Here is a 9,534-nt window from a genome sequence, read left to right on the forward strand (position 1 = left end):
TGAAGCTCATAAACACACACTGTGGCATGTATATTGCTACTGGCACCTACTCACAAAATAGATAAAGAAATGCAAAAAAAAAAAAAAAAACTGAGAGAGACATTGCTGAGGTAAGTCCTTACAGTATGTTTTTATATCATAAACTCTGGAAGGTAATCAAGTGCTCTCTGTTTAATATTATCAATTTCCACACCTGTAAATGAAAAATACTCAGTTGGGAAAAAAAAAGAAAGAAAAGAAAGGAAAAGAAAAGAAGAAAAGTCCATAGATCTGGGGAGGTAGCTCAGTTAGTTAAGTGTTGATGGTGCAAGTGTGAGAACCTTTCTGACTTTGATTCCTAAATCCCACATGAAAAGTGTGGGGTGTGATATCGTCCAGCTTGTTATCCTGACTCTGGAGAGGTGGAGACAGGCAGATGCCTTGGGTTTACTAGTAAGCTCTAAACCAGTGAGGGCCATTGTCTAAGAAACTGGGTGGGCAACACCTGCAAAACAACACTTGAGGATGGCTTCTGGCATCCACATACACACACACATGTACTTCCACTTGTGTGTGCATGTGTGCACATGTGGAGAGAGAGAGAGAGAGAGAGAGAGAGAGAGAGAGAGAGAGAGAGAGGAAGGGAGAGAGAGCAGTAGAGAGAGACATCAAGTCATTAATTCCTGAGAAAAGCATTCTGTTGTTTAGGCAGTGAACCCACCCTAGACCAAGTGTCCTGAAGGCAGCCACTCCCTAAGTCAAACTCCTATTTCAAAAGAATGAGCAGAAGTATGCTAGAATTCTCTGAACTTTGGAGAGAAATGGAGAGAGAAATATAAAGAGAGAGAGAAATAGAGAGAGACCTTTAGACCTCTGTTTCAGGGTTAAACTGTTGGAAGTCATACATGGATCTGCCTGCTATAAATCATACATGAGATCTTAATGCATGATGGAAAGACAATCACAATCATCCAAGAAATGTCACTAACATCTCTTCAACAACTACTGACTCTTGAATGGAGTTGAATTTTTTTAAGTGGCTTTTATAAAAATCCACCAACAAAATCTCTAATTGGTAAGAGTAAGAAGGTTATTTCACATGAAAGAAAATCCTTCCGTCTTTAAGTAGAAAGGAAAATTCTCTTCAAAGGTCAAAATCCTGGATACAAATTGAATAATGAAATGTGGCATACAGTCTTGATCAAAACACTAATTGCCAACTTTGATGTGCTTCCTCCGCATGGAGAGTCCCCTGAGAAGGCCTTGTGAAAGCATCAAAGAAAAGAAATGTGAAGAAATTCTCTTTTTTGTCTGTTATCAACAAGTGAAAAGTAAGTATGGCTAGACCTGCTATAAATGTCCTTAATTGGATCAGTTTATATATGACTAATTATGAAGATGTTGAGAAAAAATTCTCATGTTGGAATTACATTAATATTCTGTATAGGCAAAATATATAATATAAACATACGATACTAACATACAAAAATAAATATATAATATTTATATATTCAATGTGTGTGTGTAATGTATTTCCCACTCTCATCTCATGAAGACGTCTCACTTCACTTTGTAATGAATTCTATCTACTACACTAATTGTTGGTCTTCTGTGAATTCTGTTGACTGGGACTGCAAATGCCAGGGAGTCAAGTGAGATTTTGATAACTGTTACTTGAAAGTAACAGTTACTTTGTTCTATGTGTATCCTATCTGTGACAAAGGGATGCTCACATTTCCCCAGGCAGTCACACAACACCTACAAACGTGAATGCAGAGGCTCAGAATATGGAGGTGTGGAAAGCAAGAGTGAATCTAGGCCCTCAGTTGTTTTGCAGAGTTTCCAGATCATGCCGATGAGTCATCACTTCCCAGTGAGTGCCAACTTTGTAAGCAAGACATCCCCAGATATATGTTCTGTTGCTGGGAGGCTGAAGATAAGGTGCAGTGTGTGTTATTCAGAGATGAATACATTCTTTAAGTAACTTAAGTATGCAAGAATGCCTTCATTCTTACGGACTAGTTTTTCATTAAGATGTTTAGATGATTCCCCATATCACAAACTCTCCTTCACCAACAAAATATATGGCTTCATTTCTGTCTACAAGCAAAGAAAACCAGCCTACAATTCATAATTTCAGAGAACCTAGACAATATGAGGACCCTAAGAGAGACATACATGGGTTTAATCTACATGGGAAGTAGAAAAAGATAAGATCTCCTGAGTAAATTTGGAGCATGGGTACCATGGGCTAGGGTTGAAGGGGAGGAGAGATGAAGGGAGGGAAAGCAGACAAAATGTATAGCTCAATAAAATCAATAAAAAAATTCAAAAAAAACAACCACTTTCTGTCACACTTTTAGAGGCATGTGAGTGTCACTTAAATATTTACTTGTGCTTCTTACATATCCGTGCTTTCCACATTTTCCAGAATTCTGGGTTATAAATTCATTCTCCCCCAAATAAACTGGTCTTTCCATAATGAATAACAGTTTTTATCTTCTAGCAGTTACAAGGAAAACAACCTAGATATTTTTATTATTACCTTTCTTTTAGTATTAAAAAATCTCTCTGCAATATAGTCACTGTGTATACATGTACTGTGTGTGTGTGTGAGAGAGAGAGAGAGAGAGAGAGAGAGAGAGAGAGAGAGAGAGAGAGAGCAGGTGCACGCGGCGTATGTGGAGGTCAGAGTGCAACTGTTGTGAGTCATTTTTCTCTTCCCACCATGCTCAGGGGCTCCTTATTTATAACTCACTGAAAATCTGTTTGGGTGAATTTCTTTCACAGCTTTCTCTTTTCACCCATTTTCTAAACTTTAATTTTATAACGCATCTTGACATAAGTGTATGACTAAACATACTTTAAAATACACTTGGTTGCAAATGAGATGTTGATGGAGAAAGTAGCTATCAATTGCACAGACACATTTCACATTTGGGCTTAATTTAGAGCATGGATAAGGAATATAACACTTGACTAAATTTTCTTTTTTTCTGTAGTTATGTAACCATCTATTAGCCCTGGGAGGGATTTGTCTGATATCATGAGTCTTTTTTCCCTTTAAGTTCTTTCATGTTCCTAGTACCAGGTTGCCTTTTTCCCTTTGCCTTTTGCACCAGAGCATATAGGTGTTACTTATCTTTCAAGGCCTCCTGTAGTTGGAAGTTAGGATTCCTTCCAAGGATTTTTCAGTTAGAACCAAAATCATTAATGGACAAAGAATCAGGCCATATTGTATTTCTCGAGGTCAAATGATAAACTGGTTTTAAGCTTCTAAAACTGCCATAGGGGTGATTCATAAGTTTTCTTTCAGTGGATGCCCAACTTCTATCCTAATTATACATTGTGGCGGTTTGAAGGAGAATAGTCCTGTTAGATGTATAGATTTGACTACTTGGTCCCAGTTGGTGGAACAGTTTGTAAAGGATTAGGCAGTGTAGCCTTGGTAGAAGAGGTGTGTTACTGGACAGGGCTTGAAGTTTCAAAGGATTTCTGCAACTCTCGGTGTGCTTTGCCTCCTGCTTGTTGTTTTTGAGATAATGTGCATTTAGCTGTTTCTACCGCTATGCTTTTGCTGATTTGCCATCATGGATTCCAATCCTCCGAAACTGTAAGCCTAAACATTTTCCTTTATCAGTTGCCTTGGTCAGGGTGTCTGATCCTAGCAATAGAAAAGTAACTAAAACACACAAGGATGTCTAAGTAGTGTGTTCAAGTGGAGCTGGCAAAGGCTTATGGATAAAACCCTTGAGTTCTGTTGGTTCTGAACAAATGCAATTTCAAAGAGGGGGCAGAAGTTATAGGAGTCACTTGTGGAATGGAGTCTACAGGGGTGTTGTGAGGCGAGCACACAGGGTATGAGGTAGGTGAGGTGATTTGAACATGATAAAGCACTGTCCACATAATTATAAAGTCTACTGAATGAATGTCCATTCTGGAAGTAATTTAGCCTCCGTTGCAAGTCCCACAAATATCACCCATCCTTTCCAGGAAGTCCTGAGGTCTGTGGCACAGATGACATTGTGACTGGTGGGTTCAGTCCTGACTCCTTTGCTCACTGTGGTGGCATATTGGATCATTTATTTACTTTCTTCTATGTCTCTCTCATCTAGTCTACAGAACTAGGACTCGATTTTAATTAATTAGGTTGATTTAGGGGTTTATAAGACTAGCAATTACAAACTGGTTATTATGGTGCCTGATATGCATATTAATGGAATTTATTACTCTGAGCACAAGGAGATAATCTAATTCTTGGATTATGACTGCTGACATTTTATTTTTCTTCCCTACAAAAAGGTAACAGAGTGCCGTCAGGCACAGGGTGCCTGGTAAGGACACATGCCAGTGTTGGACACTGCCTGGGACTCATCCTTAAATCTATTTTTGATACTTAACTTGAAGTCATTCTAATTTCAATTTAACTTTTTGACCTTCTGTTCTTCCCATAGTCTGTCATAACTGAAAGGTGAGCACATTTTATAGATACATTGATCTCATTTTTTTCTTCAATGTCTGATATATGGTAATGATATTTGTACCTCTACTTATAGGGGTAATCTTGTAAAAAACAAAGAATAAAACTAAACTTAATCATACAGTCATTCAATTTTAATGTAGGGAAGGACATAAAAGATATAAAATACATCATGTTTTGGATGTACTTAATAGATTTATGATGTGGAATAATGAAAGTATTCTTAAGAGTTTGGAAGCGATAATTTCTATGATGAACATCAGTATGGTATATCACATGAGAAAATTAAGAGGGAAAATATTCCTTTCATTATTTATTTTATTTTTAATGTGTGCATGTGTTTGCGTGTGCATATGTGTGTGCATGTAATTTTTGAGTATGTGCCTGTAAGTGCAGGTATCTGTGACGGCTTGAAGAGGGCATCAGACCTCTTGCAGCTGGAGTTATAGGCAGTTGTCAGCCGTCTAACATGGATGTTGGGAATTGAACTTAGATCCTCAGCAAGATCATCCAGTGTTCTCGCTTGCTGAGCCATCTGCCCAGCTTCAAGACTCTTATTTTATATATATAAAAAAATCTATTTCCACAGTATATGTGTTATATTTGTTGAAGACCTGTGTTCACTTTTGTACTTATGTGTTAATGAGGACACTATTGAGGGGCTGATGTGGACAGAAGGTTTGAGACCAAATGGATTTTGGGAGGGTGAGAGCAAATGAGAAAACCAATGAATTGTGTAGTCATTTCACTGACAGACATATTGTTGTATGAGCAGGCTACTATACATTATTTTTGCTATATGCACATGCTCTGCCTAGCATCTTTCCATAAATATATACCTCACATTGAAGGCATTCATTAAGTTGCTTTTATTGATCAGTTAAGATCTAGGATAATTCATAAGAATGCAGCTATGTTTGGTCATCCTACTGAATTTCCTGGACCTTCAGACTTTCTTCATCAACGCTTGCTTTATTCTCCTGAATTTAAGACTCTTGTAGATAAGCAAATAAGAGCAAAGCCTCTGTACCAGGCCTCAGTACTAAGAATCATTTACTTATTTTCTGTGGCTCCCTTTTCTTATTTCCTACCTCCTCATCAGCCTAGTGTTTCCCTGCTCTCTCAGTATCATTCAGTGAGAATGCTCTCTCTGAATCCCCAGTGATCCCAGAAAGGCAACTGTTTCAACATTGGATAATGGCAACACACCAATGTTGTCCATATGGCAGGTGCAATAGGGATTCAAACACCAACTTTTTACCAGTGGCTGCTCACATAGGTACATTTTGCCTAATACATACCCAAATGTCTAGATTCTCTGGACAGGAGGCATTCCTTTAAGACCTGATTGGTATAAACGGTGGAGGCAGAGACATCACCATGGTAAGGAGTGGCTGGAACCCTCCTCAAGTCTAGTTCCAAGACTCAAGTCCAGAGTCTTGTGAGAAGGTCTCAGGTCTGCATCCCTTAGCTTTGCTATACACTACCGTAGGTATCGAATGACTTTATAAAAACATCGTCAGCAGCCTTCTGATTAAACCTTCTTTCCATCTGTTACACTATCATGTCATATCTGATTTAATGGTGTGTCCCAAAGGAGCTTCCTCGGGGCCTGGCACACAGAACGTTCTCAACTTATTTTGTTATTCACCAGAAACATGTATACAATCTCTCAGAACTTTGTCATCTTCCACAAGTCCAATGACAGCTATCAAACCTCCCCCCCGTCTACACTTGAGACACTCTAAACTTTGCTCTTCTTCCCATGTTTTCTTACATTTTCTGGATCTTTGGAACAGATTCTTCCTTCTAGAAAATCCTTTCTCCCTTAGCCACCTGGAAAAGCTAAATGTCAGCTGGAGAGCGAGCTTCCGTTCTCTCATTCATTACCATGCATTTCAGGCAGTCCTTACTATGTTGCTTTCATATCTATGATAGGGCATTATTTTAGAGCTTTAAATTTTTAATTTTTTTGTTCATGTGTATATGTGTGTGCGTGAGTGCGCATGTGTGCTATGGCATCCACAGGTAGATTAGAGGATAATTTGAGTGAATAAATTCTCTTCTCCCACCACATGGGTCCCGGGGATTGAATTCAGATTGTCAGACTGTGTGACAAGCACTTTTACCCTCTAACCCACCTATTTCATAGGTTTGGTTTCAGTACTTCTCAGTGTACGTGTCATGAGCATGAATGGAGAATTTTGTCTTTCGAAAGTCAGTTGTCACGTTGTCAGAATGCCTCAGGATGGTATACTTCTTTACCAGTTGACATCAGTACAGTCCAGAGGCAGATATTCACCTTTCTGTGCTCAGAAACCAGCCTCATCTGTGTCTCAGTTAATAAGAATGACTAGAGACCAAGATGCTAACTCACACAGAGAAAACCTCAGGGAGTCCATTCTGTCAATTTAAGATGAAAATATCTGGGAAGGCAACTCGACAGTCATATGTTCGATACATATGTTCGATCCTTCCAGATAAGTGAGGATGAGAACTTGATTGCTAGGGGGTTTATGTCATGAGCATGGGCTCAGAACAGGTATAGTTATATACATCTTAATTGAGCATAACAACATCAGGAAGAGGGATCTCACTGTTACATGGGGGAAGATAATCCTAAGACCCTCATGAAACTCTTCCCCTGATTTGAATAGGAATGATATCTGTCCCCTGCATACTGTATACAACACTGTGTTTCAAAGTATTTAAATGTCTGACCTACCTTCATCAAATTGGCTTATTCTTTCTGGGTTTAATGCAATAGCTAAAATCATATTATACGCTGGAGACCAGTCTATTTTTTTTTTTTTTTTGGTTTTTTGAGATTTTAAAAGTCTCTATGCATTGATTTCTAAGAGAAAAAAAAACCATTTCTTTAATTATCCTTTTAAATGTAGATGAAGATAATTGTACATTGTTCATTTATTTTCCATGCTTTCTCATGTAGGGACATACAATCTTCTAACGGTTAGGGATGGTGATTCATAAGTTCTGGAATCATAGTCTAGAATCAAATCACAGACAAACATGTTACATAAGTATTTATTTTCACTGATAGTGATGTGGGACAATGGTCTGTATTCTTTCAATTATATTTTAAATAAATGCTGATTGGCCAGTAGCTAGGCAGGAAGTATAGGTGGGACAACCAAACAGGAAATAGAGGTGGGTTAATGAGAACAGGAGAATTCTGGGAAATAGGAAGTTCCTTCTACAGTCCTGGCCCAGCCACAGAAGAAGCAAGATGTGACTGCCTCACTGAAAAAGGTACTGAGCCATGTGGCTAACACAGATAAGAATAATGGGCTAATATAAGTTATAAGAGTTAATAAGAAGCCTGACATACTAGGCCAATCAGTTTATAGTTAATGTAGACCTCTGTGTGATTTCTTTGGGAATTAACAATTGTGGGAACCAATCAGGACAGAAACCCTAACAACAACTAATTTTAAAACATCTTTAAGGCCCGCTTCCGGCCCCTCAGCCCCGTGACCTGCTGCCCCTCACCCAGACCAACGAGTCAGCACGGCTGTCCCCGAGTGCCATGTTGGGTTCCTCTAGCGTGGCCACCATGAAGAAGGTGGTTTAGCAGCTCCGGCTGGAGGCCAGGCTCAGCCGCATGAAGGTTTCCCAGGCAGCTGCAGACTTGAAACAGTTCTGTATGCAGAATGCTCAACATGACCCTCTGCTGACGGGAGTGTTTTCTAGTACAAATAACTTCAGACCCCAGAAAGTCTGCTCCTTTTTGTAGTCAGCTATCTTGAGGTTTCTTAAACCACTTTTCATGAACAAGTGGATATTCTGAAGTCTATACAGAAGCTTCTCTAACATGTGCCATAATACACAGTCTTTACTTGTCAATCCTTAACATCTACCTCTCTGAATCTTCATGGATTTCTGTTTCACAAGGTTTAACTATTTTATATACACTGGCTGTAGCATACAATAAAACAGCATAAAATTCTCTGGCCTTGTTATTGCTATGAAATGCTCTGTTTTAGATTCAATGCTTTACATTGGCAAGGCTTCTAAGAACTTACAGGCTATTACAAAATTTTATTCTAGATTGGGAGACTTCCACTTTCTTTCAGCTAGTTATGTTGGGAGCAGTGAGACCCCAGATCCTGAATTTCTTGTTTTCCCCTGATCTGAGTGCCTACAGCTGCTCTGAGCACGAGACCTTCAGGAGTTCCTGATGGCAGGAGAGTGGTTTCTGGTGGGTTTGGCTGGGGCGTGGCTATCTCTATATAATCTGCCCCTGAACACAATAAAGGGGGCATTCTTGAGGAATTAAAAAAAATATTTAAGAAAAAGTGTTATCTTTAAATGCATAATGATTTTAATATTTTAGAAATATTGATTTTTCTGATGTTCTAGAATTCAGTTTCATTTTCAGGAAGAAATTGTTATTAGTAATACATTGAGATAAAAATGTTATAAGTAAGCTTATTAGCTTATAATTCATCACACTAAGGTATTCCTATGCTGAAATATACAGTTACCTGTTGTTATCAACAGCATAAGATTAGTTTAATAACTAACTGGAGATAAACAATTGTGTGTGTTTGTGTTCATAATCAGTGGTCCTCAAATTTTGAAATTTTTTGATTAAGGTTTTTAAATATCAGTAAGGTTTTTTTTTTTTTTACCAAAGAAGACAATCAGTTATTGTAAACAAAAGGCTCGATTTCTGTAAAGTCTGATTGGATTACATAGAATATGTGTAGAATGGATTACACAGACCACGTCTATGTTCCAATATTATAGCTGCTTTATCATCAGTTTATCCTGAAATTTTGACAGCAACATTAGACTTTGTCAGGCATACACTCTGTGTGTGGTACCCATGGAGGTCAGAAGAGGGCATCAGATCACCAGGTTTGGAGTCCTAGGTTGTTGTGGTGCTATGTGGGTGCTGGTAATTGAAGTTGGATTCTCTATAAGAGCAGCCAGTGCTCTTCACCATTGAGCCATTTCTGTAGCTCTCATAGAGGTTATTTTAATGCAGTAGGTTGGGAAATATTAAATATGGCAGGTTTATTAGTTATGTTATCATTCCTTAGCTGGTGACA

The 9,534-nt window shown here is 38.4% G+C and overlaps 1 pseudogene; it reads left to right on the top strand.

Moving 5' to 3' along the window:
• Nucleotides 1-8,006: 8,006 nt before the first annotated feature.
• LOC130890244 (guanine nucleotide-binding protein G(I)/G(S)/G(O) subunit gamma-5-like) lies at nucleotides 8,007-8,259 on the top strand (annotated as a pseudogene).
• The last annotated feature ends 1,275 nt before the right edge of the window (nucleotides 8,260-9,534 follow it).

The sequence above is a fragment of the Chionomys nivalis genome, chromosome 18 (genome assembly GCF_950005125.1).
Source record: "Chionomys nivalis chromosome 18, mChiNiv1.1, whole genome shotgun sequence".
Taxonomy (NCBI): domain Eukaryota; kingdom Metazoa; phylum Chordata; class Mammalia; order Rodentia; family Cricetidae; genus Chionomys; species Chionomys nivalis.